Genomic DNA, 16,317 nt, shown 5'->3' with positions numbered 1-16,317 from the left:
GCTCTCTCCCCCTTAACCCCACATGTGTTGTCTTCGGTGCGTGTGTGTGTGTGGTGTTTTAGCAACCTTTTCTTTTCTTAGAGCGTGGATCCCGTCGAGTACGACGGACGTGAGGGGTGCTAATACCTTCCCCTTGCGTAACCGACTCCCTTACCCTTTCTCTTTGGTCGCGAGACCATTTCCTTTCCAGGTTTCTCTGAGCGTTTCCTTTCCCTATTTTGGGATAAATAACGCGCAGTGGCGGCTCTGTGTTGTTTTTTTTGTTTTAGCCCGCCGGTTGTTTTTTCGCGGATGCGACAGCTGGCGACTCTGCTGGGGATCTGACAGATGTTGACCTGTGCTGGTCCATCTTCCCTAAGCGAGTCCTTCCTAGCGTTCTAGGATAGTTTATGTTGCTTGTTTTGCTGTATTTATTGCATTTATTATTCTAACCTGTGTATATATTTGCATAAATATTTGCATGCATCATACTATCATGTTGTTGCCGTCCTCTGTGCAGGTGGTTCCTCTGTTTGGGGTGGGTGTTCTGAGTGGGGCTAAAACCCAGGCCCGAGTGTACACCTAGGATTAGTGTGGTCTCACGTTCCTCATTTGCTATATCAGTATGATGTTGCAACGTGACATACCACAAGTCGGACGAGGTTCATTTGGTAGTGCTTTCCATTGTGGAATATTTCACTTTGGTTGAGTTGCTTCATTTGAGCTGTTGACTCTGGTGACCGATCATTTCCCGGATCTTTGGTTTAGACGATCTCAGGAGAGCTACAATGGCACACCCGAAAGGGCAAACCCATTGAGTACCTCTGCCCGATTGTCGAGACTATTATCCGCCTTAGGATGACCTGATTAGAATTTACCTGTGAGGGGAGGGTGATTCTTTCAGATGCATGTTCAGATGGTGACTCAGATGGTGACTTTTTGTTCCGTGGATCAGAGTCCTATTTATAAGTCGGATTTATGGTCATTTATTGTCGTGACGCCGGAGTGCTGTCCGTGGTATTTATCAGTGGGGATCCGTTTATTTCAGGATTCCCTGGGCCGATTTTATCAGTGGGGATCCGTTTATTTCAGGATTCCCCGGGCCGATTCAGAGATGGTTGTGGGTATCTGTTCAGAGATTGTCAGATGATGATGATGATGTATCTGTCTTCCGTTTATTTCGGAACCCTTGAGTTGGATTTGTGGTTACATGTTCCCTCAGATGATTGTGATCAGTTCAGAGATCCGAGCTGTGGTTCAGAGCAACAGATGATCAGATGACTTGGAGGATGGCAATGCATTGCATTCATTCATCAACATCATTAACATTGCATTTACCTGCATCTAACACATGTTTATACATATGCAGGGACATTTTGATCGAGATCCTGGTTGAGAGACTTTCTGTTCAGATATGAGGACCGGTTTGAAAGACAACGTTGCCTACAGTTTCTTCAACCCAGAGATTGACGAGTTGAGAGATATGATAGCATTGATTACACCCGACCATGTGGGGATGTTCAGAGAGGCATACGGTAGTATCCTGAAGATGGTTTTCAAACTCACTGATAGTGACAGAAGTGCCATTCATACCCTTCTCCAGTTCTATGACCCAGGTCTGAGATGCTTCGTGTTTCCAGATTATTTGTTGGGGCCTCTGATGGAGGACTATGCTAGCATCCTGGGTATTCCGATCCGAGATCAGATTCCTTTCTGTGCTATTAGAGGAGAGCCTGACGTCCTTGGGATTTCTCGTGCTCTTTATTTGAGTCCGGAAGTGACCAAGGAGGGTTTGAAGGAGAAAGGAAAATTACCCGGTTTTCATTTGAGTTTCTTGGAGGCTAATGCCAAGGAACATGCTGCGATGGGTAATTGGAAGACGGTTTGTGCCTTGATTGCTGTGAGCATTTATGGTGTCATCATGTTCCCTAATCATAAGAGCTTTGTGGACCATAATGCCATCAGATTGTTTATACAGGGGAACCCTATTCCTACTCTGATCGGAGATGTCTACTACTCGGTTCATAACAGGAACGAGAAGCGGCGTGGGGGTTTGATCCGGTGCTGTGCTCAGTTGCTATTCCGGTGGTTTATGGGATATTTGCCTTCCCGAGGTGCTTTTGCTCAGATTGATCCCACTGTCAAGTGGTCATTCAGGTTGATGGGTTTGAGGGCTGATGACATAGCATGGACTCATAATGGTTTGGCTGGACGGGATTTCATATATAGCTGTGGGAGATTCCCCAATGTGCCTCTCATAGGAGTTCAGGGTTGCATTAACTACAATCCGACACTTCTTAGGAGACAGATGGGGTTTGCCATGGAGGTTCCTTCTCTCGAGCGAGAGATTCAGGAGTCCTTTTACTTCTCAGCTGAGGGCAATCAGGCCAGGTTGATGCAAGTGTCAGGGGCATGGCGCAACATTCAGAGAAAGGGCAAAGTTCCTTATGGGAAGGTCAACTGTCGGTCTTTCCCTCCATTTGATGATTGGTTGCGGAAGAGAATTGAGATTACCCATCTACCATTTCCGGGAGGTGATCCTGGGTATCCTATGATTGAGGGTCCAAGGTCTTCTGTCAGTATGGAAGAATTCCTCGAGATGAAGAAGGCCAGAGATCAGTTGCTTACAGAGAAAGCGGAATTGGAGATGAGGGTTGCTCGGATTCAGATGACTAACCAGGAGATCAAAGTGAAGATGGAAGATCAAGACAAGCGACATGCCTTAGAAGCGAAGCGCTTTGAGATGGATACTGCCTACTATGGGAAAATTAACCAAGCCTTAGCGTCATCTACCAGAGAGCACGACGTCACTAAGGAGAAGCTAGCCAGAGCTGCAAAGGTTATTGAAGACGAGAAGAGGAGGCAAATCCTCGTGAGAGATCAGAGGGACGACAGAGTCCGGGTTCTCATTGCTGAGTGGGAGGCCAAGCTGAAGGTTAAGGAATCAGAGAATGTGAAGATCGTCGCCGAGAGAGATCATTACATCGCTGAGAGAGATCATTACTTCAGGCAGATGAAGATTCACCAGAAAGAGGTGGGGAGATTACAGCAGGAGAATACCGAGCTCAGGTTCGCCGCAGAGTTCGCAAAGATGGTTGATGATGTAGGGCCGTCTGTGGGACCCTCATCAGGCTAGCCTTTCATCTGTGTGGATTACCGTCAGGCCTGTTGACGGAATTCAGTTGCTTGTATTTCTTTCCCGATTCTGGAGATTTATATCAGCTGATGTATGACTATGGCACTTATTGTGCATTTTGTTATGTGATGGTTATTTTCACTCAGTGATTGATCTTCAAACTTTATTTGCTTTACCGTATGCACTCACACAAGCACACACATGGTTGGGGGGGGTATTTTTGCTAAATCATATATCTCTGATCTGTGTGATAAAATCAAATGCTGAATATCAGAATACTGTTGCCGGATTATTATTTGTCTCAATGAAGCCAGGATCGAGAAACGAAGTGTTCCTCATGTGGATGAACATTGCATTCATGCATAAACCATAATAACTTGTCTTTTGTTTTGCAGGTGTCAGTTTCTAATCTGTTTGATTGACACAGGAATGATGAATCCGCCCAACGCCGACCTTCTCGAGCTGAAAGAGAAGATGGGAGAGCTGATCAATGTCATGCAAGAGTTCGCCTTAGGGCAGAAAGCGATTGCCGAGAAGGTGGGGAGGATTGAAGACTGGCTGAAGATGGGGAACATACAAGGAAACGCTTCGTCGTCTGGACCGAAGAAATCCTTTGGTGATGGTCAGCCTAAGAAGGAGGACGACGCGAGTGCTATGTCTATGCATGCCCAGAGAGGACGTGGTAGGGATCGTTACTACCAGCACACTGCTGCGGTAACCATCCCTGTTGGTAAGCAGTTGGTCCGACAGCAACCTCAGTCAACTCCCCAGAAAGCACAGGGAGCTGGGAGCCAAGTGAGAGGAAAAGGGATTGATCGCCATTTTGACAGGCCGCCCGTGACATATGCTGTTCTGTTCAAAAAGCTGATGGATCTTGGGTTGGTTCAGCCGAGGGCGATGGTTCCGATGAGATCAGATCAGAGGCCTCCTAATTATGATGAGAACGCCCAGTGCGAATTTCATTCTGGTACACCGGGGCATAACATTGAGGGCTGTAGAGCATTCAAGAATGTTGTCCAGGATCTGGTAGACTCCAAAGCCATCAATTTTGCACCGTCACCGAATGTTAATGCTAATCCCATGCCGGCACATGGTCAGGCAATGGTGAGTGCAATTGCTGAAGATTCGGATCACGCCTGTGGGGTGGGTGAAGAGACTGATGGTAACTGCAAGTTCAGTGGTTGGATAAAGCCGTGCGCACCAGGGATGGAAGTCCAGAACTGGAAGGCCTAAAAAGATCATCACGGTCACTCTACTTGAAGAGTAATGATTTCTGTTTTGATTTTATTTGCATGAAAGCCATACGTGTTGCCCGACACGTAATGGTCCATTGTAAGGGCCACCTCATGTTACATTTGCAACATTTCTGCATCATTAATAAATGGATGTTTTTCAGTCAAAAAGTGGTGTTCCCTGTTTTTCATTTATTTTTGCAGTTTAAAAACAAATAAAAATGGCAATGTTTGTTTTCATTTTTCTTTTTTTGATTTATCTCGTTCCGGCTTCGAAAAGTAATTCTCCGGATCTCGTTGATAACAATTTGGTTACACCTCATATGACTTCGACAAACCGATCTATCATACCGAAGAAGAAGGCGAAGAAGATTGTGGTCTGCTGGAAGATTAGCCAGGTTGTCGAAACAAGAGGAGAAGGTGATTCAGCCGCACGAGGAGCGGGTTGAGGTTGTTATTCCAAGCGCCGCCGAGGTCAGGAAGAAAAAAATTGGGGCTGCTTCAGAGGCAAGTCAAGAGCAGAATGGTAGCCCTGTGGAAAGAGCATGTCGATACCGTCGCCTAGTCGTGTCAGGATATGCCAGGGTCGGATACCAATGTCGTTGTGCACAAGCTGCCATAGAGAGAAGATTGTCCTCTAAAGAAGCAGAACGCCAGTGCCTGTATCAGAGAGCCATGGTGACTTTGTTCCATGATGTGATTCATCATGAAAATGAATGCTATGCTATGACATGATAGCAAAGTCCCACACAGGAGAGGGGCATCTGGTAGATCTGGCCAAGCTGAATGGACCAGTGGAGACAATTCAAACTGGGGTTGAATTCAAGTGAGTGCACTATCAGAGTGCGATCCGGTAAGCTGTTGGGGTTTATTGTAAGAGAGGAATCGAGGTTGATCCTGCTAAAAAAAAAATAAATAATAATAATACCTGAACCGAGAATAGAGAAAGAGGTTCGTGGTCCCTTAGGTAGATGGAACTACATGTCATGGTTCACATCTTATCTAACAGCCACGAGGCAACCCATTCAAGAAAGAAGATCAAACGGTCAGGTGAAATAATGATTGCCAAAAGGGTATTGAAAGAATAAAGAATAAGTTGCAGGAACCTCTGATTCTGATACCTTCCGTGGAAGGAGCGATTGTTAATCTGTGCTTGACGGCCTTCGAGGGGTCTACGAGGTGTATTGGGTCAGCATGACGCATCTTGTCGAAAAGAGCATGCAATTTACCTTAGCAAAAAGTTTACCGACTGTGAAACAATGCATTCACTGTTCGAGAAAACTTGCTGTACTTTGGCATAGGCTGTTCGCCGACTGAGACAGTGTATGCAGGTTCATAACACTTTGTGGATTTCCGAGATGGATCCGATCAAGTATGGGTTTGAGAATCCAGCATCGGCCGGACAGGTTGCGAGAGTGCAAAAGAATGTTGACTGATTTGTGGTGCTCTCAGAGAGCAATCAAGGGGTATTGTCTGATTACATCGCCCCGCAACCCATTGAGGATTATCAACCGATGAAGTTTGAGTTCCCTGATGAGGATATCTCGAGGTGCTCTAATCGAAAGATTGAGAGTAACCGATCCCGGAGGAGGGGCATGACCCCGAATCCGAACGGATTCTGATGTCTGATGGGGAGGTTAAGGTGAATGAGCTTTCGTTTCCCGGTTAGCATTCGAATACACCGACAGTATGGGCAAGTGTGAAGCTTGTATCCTGGGTATCGAACCTCGGTGCGCCTACTGGGGCAACATCTTTCTCGTTGGTGTATGGAATGAAGCCGTGCTACCGGTTGAGGTTCAAATCCTCTTTAAGAGTCCTGATGGATGTAAAGTTGCAAGAGGCTGAATGGGTAAGGACCCGATATGAAGAGTTGAGCCTAATTGAAGAAAAGAGGCTAGCAGCCATTTGTCATGGGCAATTGTACCAGCAAAGGATGAAGCGTGCTTTTAACAGAAAGGTACGACCTCGAGTGTATCACGTAGGTGATATGGTGCTGAAAAGGATCTTTCCTCCTCAAAATGATCGTAGGGGCAAATGGACACCAAATTATGAAGGTCCATTCGTGGTTAAGAAGGTTTTCTCTGGTGGAGTCTTGTTGCTAACGACCATGGATGGCGAGGATTTTCCATCCCCTGTGAATACGGACGCAGTTAAAAAATACTTCGTATAAGAGACCCGTTGGACGACGAAAAGAAGAAAATAGTCCAGGCAAAAATGGGCATCCCGGCGAACCGAAAAACAGAAAGAAAGGTTCGGGCAAAAATTAGGGATAAAAAATGAAAAATGTACACCCGGCAAGTCGAAAACCTGAAAAGGCGACTTGGGCAAAAAAGGGTATCCCGGTGGACTGAAAACCCGAAAGGGCGGTCCAGGCAAAAGAGGGATTGAAACGAACAACTGCGTCTAGCATGATCGTTTGCGCTTTGGTTAAAGCATCATAGATAATACCCGGTAGGGATCAGTTGGAATCGTCTTGTTCGGAAGGTAGAAAGCATGGAGGGTCTGAGGATATATGGGGTGCAACCGAGTTGGAACTCGATGAGATCACGGGTTTCACATTGCCATTAGGATAGATTTTGCCTTTTGTGCGCAATTACCTCTTTTCAGGAATTGCTTCCTTTTGTATTGCTCAATTTGAGCCACACTTTTTCAATAAATAAAATGCATATTCAGTCAAATAATTTTGTTTTTGTCTTTCATTACCGCTTTGATTGCAAAAACATCCAATATTTTTGATAAAGAATGTTGCATTTTAAGACATACAGGTCCCTTCCAATGCATGTTTATAAGGTTGAAAACTTGAAATCTTATTCGGAAGGATTGAGTGACCCAAGTGTTGAAATCTTGACACGCCTGGGGCACGGTTTTATCTAACGGTCTGTTTTGCAGGTGTTGTTAGATGTTTTTCACTCACTTGCAGGTTGTGATGTGGAAGCTTTGTAACAGATCCCCAGAGAGTTCGCTCAGGGACGAATGAATGAAAAACGACGAAGTGACGTTGAGACGCATGACGATCCTTGATTTTAATCAAGAAGACTCTTCAAAATCGGAAGATTGGAAAGTCTGTAGAAATTCCCCGCAGAGTCCAATCAGGGACGAGGGACGGACGAAAGAATATGAAGGGATGATGGAGAGACGTTGAGACGTACGACGATCCTTGATGATAATCAAGAAGACTCTTCAAAGTCGAAAGATTGAAAAGTATGTATAAGTCCCAGGAGTTCGTTCTTCGTCGAGCGCGGAGCGATTGGGAATACAAGATGATGGAGCAGAAAAGGTCCAGACGAGTCTGGGAATTCTCAAAAGTGGAAAGCTGATACGAGATTGGGAGGTTGATACCATGGTTCGATGAGTCGACGGGTGTTCTGTACCAATTTTTCTCATTTCCCAGCTATGTCCCCAAGCAGAATCAGAGGGCCAACTCCCCTGCAGATCCAAGGTCTGTGACTTTCCCAGCCGAGTCGGGATGATTATCCCCGGCAGGTAAATGGTGTTTCCTCAGCAGTCAGGTCCGAAGGTTGTTATCCCCGAGTGGAGCGAGTTTCAATGAAATATATCTCCAGCAGTGTTCATCCTACCAGTGGATTGGACAGGTTCCCGTAGCAGACGAATATCTGCATCCCCAGCAGTGTATTCTACCTATGGATCGGATGGGTCGTTCCCAGCGGAGTAGCACTCATTTCCCCTAGCAGGGTCAGGATGGTTATCCCCAGCAGGTTTCAGATCGAATGCTTCCCCAGTCGTCAGCCCTGGAGGTTGCTGTTTCCCAGCAGAGCTATCTGTAAGCATTTCCCCAATAAAGTCGACGGGTATCTGTGAGGGTTCCAAGCAGAGGTAGGATGTACATCCCCAGCAAGTCAAAGATCGTGGTATCCCCACAGAGTGTTGGTGGTTCTTATCCCCAGCAATTCCCGAGCGGATTGGGTGCAAAGGAGGTTTCCTCAGCAAGGGTTGCCTATTTCCCAGCAGCAGTGTTATTCCCCAGCAGGGTGGAGTTGGAGCAATGGCGAGTTCCTCAGCAGAGTGTCTCGTGCTTCCCAGAAGAGTCCCTTGAGGGGGATATTTTTTATGCATTCATCATGTAAATAAGCATAGCATATTGCATAGAAAAAATAAATAATCGCGTAGCATTTCCATAATTATGGAGCATTACGCAGAAAAATCAATCATGCATCATTGCAAGCATGGGCTAGTCTCAAGCCGTGGTTACCGTTTGAGATATGGTTCTGCCAGTGGGTGAAGATGCTACTCGAGCCGTGATTACCGTTTGAGGAGTGGTTTCACTAGTTGGAAAATCATCAGTATTGCAAGTATCAGTTACTCGGGCCGTGATTACCGCTTGAGATTTGATGTTCTCCAGTAGTGCGATACTGGAGGAGATTTTTTCCGTCGGACAGAGATGGAGATGTGACGCGTTCAGCGCGATTCAAGCCGTGGATACCGCTTGATATTTGGTTTCGCCGGATGGTGAAGATGTTACTTGGATAAGTTCAACATCATGACGCGTTCAGCGCGATTCAAGCCGTGGATACCGCTTGATATTTGGTTTCGCCGGATGGTGAAGATGTTACTTGGATAAGTTCAACGTCATGACGCGATCAGCGCGACTCAAGCCGTGGTTACCGCTTGAAGGTTTGGTTTCACCAGATGGTGAAGATGTTACTCTGAGGAGTTTAGCATCATGGCGTCAGATCAGCAATGTTCCCCAATAGTGCGATATTGGAGGAAATTTTTCTATCGAGCAAAGATGGAAATAAAATCAGAGGGCGTTACGCGATCAGCGCGATTCTGGGGTTCAAACTGGAGAATGGGGTTCATTATTTTGGCAAACAGGAGAACGGGGTTCAAATGCAGTGATCGGGGATCATTCGCGAAAAAGAAGATTTCGGGGTTCGAGAAAAGCATAAAAAAGGAAAGGAATAATAATCCCGAGTGGATGAGTGGTGTTCAGGCCATGGTTATCCCTGCATTACCATTTATTTTGGTGGTCAGGTCGATGTTAACTGCTTCGGTATTCGGGCCAACTTTCTCCGTACCAGACGGATTTTGGTTTCGAGTTTGCTTCTTCGCCGATCCTGACAGGCATTGTTAATTATTTTCCCATCAGAGTGCAAATTGTTCGTCTGTTCTTGGTATTCAATCACTCTTCATCCTGATCATCTGAAAGCCGAGGCTATTCATATCGACAGGTTCACAGTGGATTGAATAGGGGCAGCTGTAACACCTCAAAATTTGCCCTCCTCTCTTGGGACTAGCATAACATATTGCATAACATTTTTAGGTCATTAGGCATTGCATATTGCATAACATGTGGTTACATTGTGCAAGTCATCCTCACAAGTCTTGATCAGAAGATATGAGGTCATGTGCAAGCTAGGGTTTCATTTGGACTGGTCATTAATCATCTGAGGATGTGGAGGTCCAAATTAGGGTTTTGTGATTCTCAAGGAGATTGGTCTTCATCTTGTTTGAAATGATTCATCATCATCATCATGATTTGTCATCATCAGGAGTTTGATCAGGATTCCTTGAGATTAGGGTTTTGACCACTGGTCAACCCTAATCAGTTGCATTGGGCCAATCAGGGCATAGCAAGGAGATGGGGTCTACGATGGATATAGGGATCATTTCATGTTTGTATTGAGCTTATTGAGGCTAGGGTTTCATCCTTGAGCCATTTCCTCAGAAGATTGGGGCTCAGATTGATCAATGCATTGCCAAATTCATCTATCAGTTGAAAAAGTCAACCGTAGTCAACTGTGCTTGATTTTAGGGATTTGGAGGTGGGAGAGAGTTGGATATACTTCATTCATGTCAGAACAAGTGTTATTTTACATTGCAAAGCTCAAGAATGGAGAAAATAAAGTCAGAACAAAAATTGCCAAAAATAGAAAGTGACTTGTAATGGAAGTTTCCAAAAATGGAAAGTTTTTCATCACAAAATTACATGTCCAAGGAAGCTTCAAATGAAAATTTGTTCAACATGAAAGTTGTAGATCTTGGTCTCACCTTTCCAAAAAGTCCAAGAACTTGAAATTCCCATGTATGGTTGACAAGTTGTGGTCCATTCATTTTCAAAAAAGACCCATAATCAAAGTGGCATAACTTTCACATGGAGGGTCCAAATTGGGTGATCTTTTTATGAGCAAACTCCATTTGACATGTACTTTCATGGTGCATAATCAAAATTCATCAAAAATGGTCAATGCAAAAGGTCAATTTTCAAGTGCACTAATTAAAATCCAAGGGCAAAATGGTCCAAGTTGAGAAATAATGGGAATTTTGGAATGGGAGTTTTTGCAACACCTCACATATGCCAAATAGAAGTGGTTTGAACTGTCATGAGTTTTCAAGGATCAATATTTGGCTAGGCCATTTTGGAACTTGCACTTAAAATGCAAAATTTGGCATAACATAGTGAAAATGAAAAATACAATGCCAATTGTCATGGGATCAAAGCCAACACATTCCAAATGGTATTTAGAGGATGTCTGAGCTGTCACATAGCTGTCATGAGCCCTAATGTGGAAATTCATTTTTGCCCTTTCACTCAAATTGCACATTATGCTAATTACATGTGTTTTGGCTAATTGGTGATTAAGTGAGTGATTAGAGTGGAGTATTTAATCATAATTGTAACAGAATTTGTTAACCACAATCACATTCACCAAGGTCTGTAACAGAATTTCACCAAGAACCTCTCAAATTCTCCAAAAAGCTTCATCACTTTTTCTCATCAATCTTCATCAATTCTCAATCATTTTGCGAAATTCCTTTTGCTTCATCTTCCATGGATCATTAGCTTGGACTGTTTTGGTGATTTGGTGCAAGGAACCATCAAAATCGTGACTGTTGCAAGGGAGCATAACCAATGCAAATTGAGATTGCTTTCACTTGGATCAACATTGAGCTTAGCTACGAGTTCTATTCACCTTCCTCAACCTTCTTCTTCATCTGTTTTGAAGAATCACATCCAAATACACACAAATTCATCACTGTCTTCAATCTAAGGTGCCAATCCGAATCTCGCTATTGCTTAAATTGAGATATGTGTTTTGTAGTGTGTTCAGTGTAGATCATAGTGCTATGCTTGGTTTTGGATTTGGTTAGTTATTGATTGAGTTATTTCGATTTGAAGTTTTGATGTAGTTTCTTTAAATGCTCGATCTGTGAGATGTAGTGAGAGTTAGGCAAAATCGTTAGCATATTTGTGACCTAGGTTGAGAGACGGTTCCAACGGTATCTCGCTCGTCCATTTTCGTTGAGTTTCGTTCATGGCCATGGCTGGAGATGAAGAACATTTGAAGGCGCGAAGAACATGAATTTGCTGGATTTGTTTCCTGTTTGATCCGTCAATTCGCAGGGCAATGTTCAAAAGCTGTTTCCCGCGGAAGCTGAGCCAACCACAGCGTGACAACACATTAATGAGGCTGTGTCGTTTTGGCCTTGGAATCGTTATTTACAAAATCGCCATTGGACTTAATAAATCATTTTAATTCATTCTAAATAATTATCACATAATTTAACAAACTTAAAAAAATCATAAAAAATTCATCTCTAGTCCAAAATTAGTGAGGCTTTTTTTGTTGGATTCATAATTTTGTCTAGAATTTTATAGGCATGATAACTCAAGTTGTGCTTGGAGAAATTTTGACTTGGCCTATTGATCTTTGACTTGTGTACATTTTTGTATGTTTAACCAAAACTTTCATGAAATGCTCATACTTGTAAAGAAATGAATGAAAATTTTTGTGCTTATTCTGGACATGTTGATAGTGATTTTCATGTAGAGTTTGTGATTTTTGGATACTTGGTGATGGAGATATGATTTTTTGAAGTAAGGTGTGACAATTTGTGTCACACCAAGCTAGGTCAACTTTCTGATTTTATTTGCATGACCTAGAAATGTTGAATTGCTCCAATCTTTTGCATGAATGATCATTGATATGTCAAGATAACATGTGATTTTTTCTGGAATTTTTGATGTCATTTTCTAATTGATTGATAATTTTCTTCTCTGTATGCTCATTTTGTGAATTTATGTGACACATGTTGGCATTTTGCTTGTGAAATTCTCATATGGTACTGGATGAAGATGAAATTTGATATGTTGATTGTAGACACATTATAGGACATCATGCTTTTGGTCCCATTCATTTCTTAATTGTTGTCACTGTTTTATGAATTATTGAAATGGATGCTTGCTTGGATGTCTTGAATTGGCTTACATAATTGTGTCTGGACTTTTTGATTTTCATTGACCTACTTTCTTTTGTCCAATTGAGCTGAAAATTGACATGCTACTTGTTGATTGTGTCCTGTTTAGGTGTGAATTATTTGAGGATTTTTGGAATTGTTTTGGTATGCCTTTGATTGAAGTCATTCTGTTTGGACTTTTGGTGTTGTATTTGACCTAGTTTGTGGTATATTGTGCATGAATTGATATTGGTGAATGATATGAGCATGAGACCAATTGAATTTGCTTTCTATTTGTTTGAATGTGATTTTGGATTGGTTTTGCTTGCTGTTTCGATTTTTTTTATCCCTTTGGACCCTAGGCTTGGCCTAGTGGTCTAGTTTCTCACATTTGGTGTGGATTTTCAGGTTGAAATGCAAAAAGGCTTAAAGGAAAAAGTGCAAGTTGATTAAATTGAGTTTTGTTTGATGTTGTAAACTAACATTGATTTTGTGTTGTAGGTTTGATGCTTGAGCTTGAGCTCATAGCTTGCACTTGTGTGCATTAACTGGTGTTGTCTGTATAGATTAACATTTGCTGTTTATCGTTGGTTTGTCTGAGTACTGATGATACTTGATTGATTTCAGGTACATTTAGTCGCTTACAGTTCTTTAAGAACTTGCTTGCTGTTGCTTGGTTTTTTTAACCAGTTGAGGTAGAATCTCTATACTTCATGTAGTCTGGAAGACCTGGCCTGTTACTTGGCCAGGCAACTGTCTGAAGTCCTCCTTAAGAGGCGATGTTTGTGATTGTTTACTTTTGTGCCAAGCAGGTGAAGACCTCTATGAGGCAATTGGCGGAATCCAAGGGATATGCAATCTATCCCCCGCTATTCTGTGAGTCGTCCCTCTGCTCACACGGCTGTGTGTTGATGCATTGGGACACAAACCCAAGATCTTGTGTTGTTGCACAATCGAGTCAGAGTCTTGAGCGTAGAAGGGTCCCTCCATTCTGGACCCACGCTCCTTTGTCTGAGGCTCTCCCTGGTCAGGGATAAGAGCTGTGAAGTCTAATCTTCACTCACCTTTCATCTACTTCACCTTAGCCCCGCAATGGCAAGGTTAAGAGCGAATACTACCCATGTACAGATGACTTGCTTCGGCAGTCCACCCTTGTTTGAGCCTCACTTGACTGGATATAGTGTGTGCTATGTGAAATGTTTGTTTTATTTTTGATTGATGCTTGCATGCTTGCTTTCTTCCTGGATAGGATTAGCTTGCAGTTGTGCAAGTAGGTAGAAACCTCAACGTAGGGCAATGATGCATGACAACACTAGGCTCGAGTCCAGCTCCCTGGTAGTGTGTCTCCCCTTGGTTTCTGGCTAGATTTTCTTTCCCTTTCAGGGGAACTACATCGCCCTGATCCTCGTTCCAGACGAGGTATGTAGGCAGGAGACCGTGCGAGGTCTCTCCTGGCACTTTTTTTTCTTTTTGGGTGTGTTTACTTGTTATCTTCTTGTGTGTGTTTGGTTCGGATGCCGACGTAAGTCCAGTGATTGGCGGTCGGGCTCCATGTTTGCCTTCTTGTGTGCGTTTTGGTTCGGATGCTGATGTAAGCCCAGTGATTGGCATTCAGGCTCCATGTTTGCCGGTGTGTTTATTTGCTTGTTTGGCGTGCGTGAGCCGAACTACGGCAACTCTGATTCTCGTTCCAGACGAGATACGTAGGCATAGGATGCGACGTCCTATCGAGCTCTCTCCCCCTTAACCCCACCTGTGTTGTCTTCGGTGCGTGTGTGTGTGTGTGGTGTTTTAGCAACCTTTTCTTTTCTTAGAGCGTGGATCCCATCGAGTACGACGGACGTGAGGGGTGCTAATACCTTCCCCTTGCGTAACCGACTCCCTTACCCTTTCTCTTTGGTCGCGAGACCATTTCCTTTCCAGGTTTCTCTGAGCGTTTCCTTTCCCTATTTTGGGATAAATAACGCGCAGTGGCGGCTCTGTGTTGTTTTTTTTGTTTTAGCCCGCCGGTTGTTTTTTCACGGATGCGACAGGGGGCCTTGATAATTCACCACCGAAAACTGCTACTAAACATTCTCAACTAGCGACTCCGATCATGAAACTGCTTCGACCAAAAAAGGTGAGGCTGGAGGGAACCCAGAACCCATGGTTGTGGATGAATTGGTTGAAGATGGAGATACTCCTGAAGACGATTTATACAATGTCGGAGGAACAATCAATCCCCAGGGGGAGGTGGCAATGTCAAGGATACGGTTATGGAGGAAGAAAACGAAGGCAACCAAATTCTAATCCCTGGCAATGACGGAGGCTTTGAAGGGAGGGAGGCTGATACAGGCGAAGGGCAGGCTCAAAATCAAACTCTTATCACTCTAACTATTGCAGTTGTCCTAACAGATGGAGTTTCGACAAGTAGTACTGAGGGCCTTTTTGCAGAAAGACTAGCTACTCTGAAACGAAGCCAACCCCTTGAGTATTTAAAGGCTATCTTAAGTTGTAGGAAAAGTTCCTCTGACAAAAGACTTAGCACTACTTCGGTGTCTGAAGATCAACCTTCGAGCACTCCTGCAGATTAAGTACTTTCTAAGATTAAAGACAAAGTCTTCAAAGGCGACTTGTTCCTACTGTTGTTGGCTGATCCTTCTGCCCCTTTGACCCTAAAGGATCTTCTGAACCAAGTCGACCTGCTGGAAACTTCTCCTGAAGTTTCCAGTGTTATATTGGAGATAGGTACTATGATCGACTAAGTTGTCGCAAATCATAAGTTGTACCTCAACTTACAAGAGAAATTGAGAAGAAGTCTGCTTCTGAGGATGATGCCTGGGATGCTGCCACCGAGTCTACCAGTAAGGCGATGGAAATGGAGAAGACTAAACAAAAGAACAAAGAAAAGATCGAAGGCCATGATCGTGACATTGCTTCTTGGAGGAAGCAAATAGAATAACTTCAGGTGAAGATTTCTGATGTAGAAAGAAGCAAAAGTCAACTCTTAGAGTTTGATGATGCCTTAATGGCTAAAGAGCTATAATTTGGCATGGAGTTCGTCGAACAGGCTCGGCAAGTTGAGTCTGACCTCAAACTCCTCCGATCGAAGAGATCTTTATGCGAGAAACGCCTGGAACTTCTTAAAGCCAAGTACCTTCATATCAAGGCCAACCTTCCTTTCTAGTTTTTTCTCCTTTCCATTTTGTTTATTTTTAATGTAATGAGAAATTTTAATTGTAATGAATATTGGCTTTTTGGCCCTTCGAATCTAATGTAACCATTTTGGCATTTTTACCATATTGGCTTTGATTCACTTATATATAACTATTCGTCTCTTATTTTTATCTCTTGGAGTATTGGTCTATATTTTTTAAAATATTTCCCATTTACTCTTAGAATCCTCCTATATTCATTAAGCTCTTCGATTTCATAGGCACCATTAGAAAATACCTGCAAAATCTGAAAAGGGCCTTCCCACTTCGAGGACCACTTTCCTAAGGCTCTATCCTTTCGATCCATTGGACGGATCACTTTCCAAACCAAGTCTTCAAGCGAAAAACTTTTGACTTTCACCCTCTTGTTATAAGAGATTTCTATTCTCTTCTTCTGCCGTTTTAATAACTCCAAGGCATTTAACCTTTCTTTATCTAAGTCAACCAATTCACCTAACATCATGCTCCAATATGACTCTGTTGGAAGTTCATGATGCCTTTGAATCCTTATAGATTGTAAGTGAATCTCTACTGGTAGAACAACATCATGGGAAAAAGTTAGCCGAAAAGGGGTCGACTT

The sequence above is a fragment of the Lathyrus oleraceus genome, chromosome 5 (genome assembly GCF_024323335.1).
Source record: "Lathyrus oleraceus cultivar Zhongwan6 chromosome 5, CAAS_Psat_ZW6_1.0, whole genome shotgun sequence".
Taxonomy (NCBI): Eukaryota; Viridiplantae; Streptophyta; class Magnoliopsida; order Fabales; family Fabaceae; genus Lathyrus; species Lathyrus oleraceus.
This window is presented reverse-complemented; position numbering follows the sequence as displayed.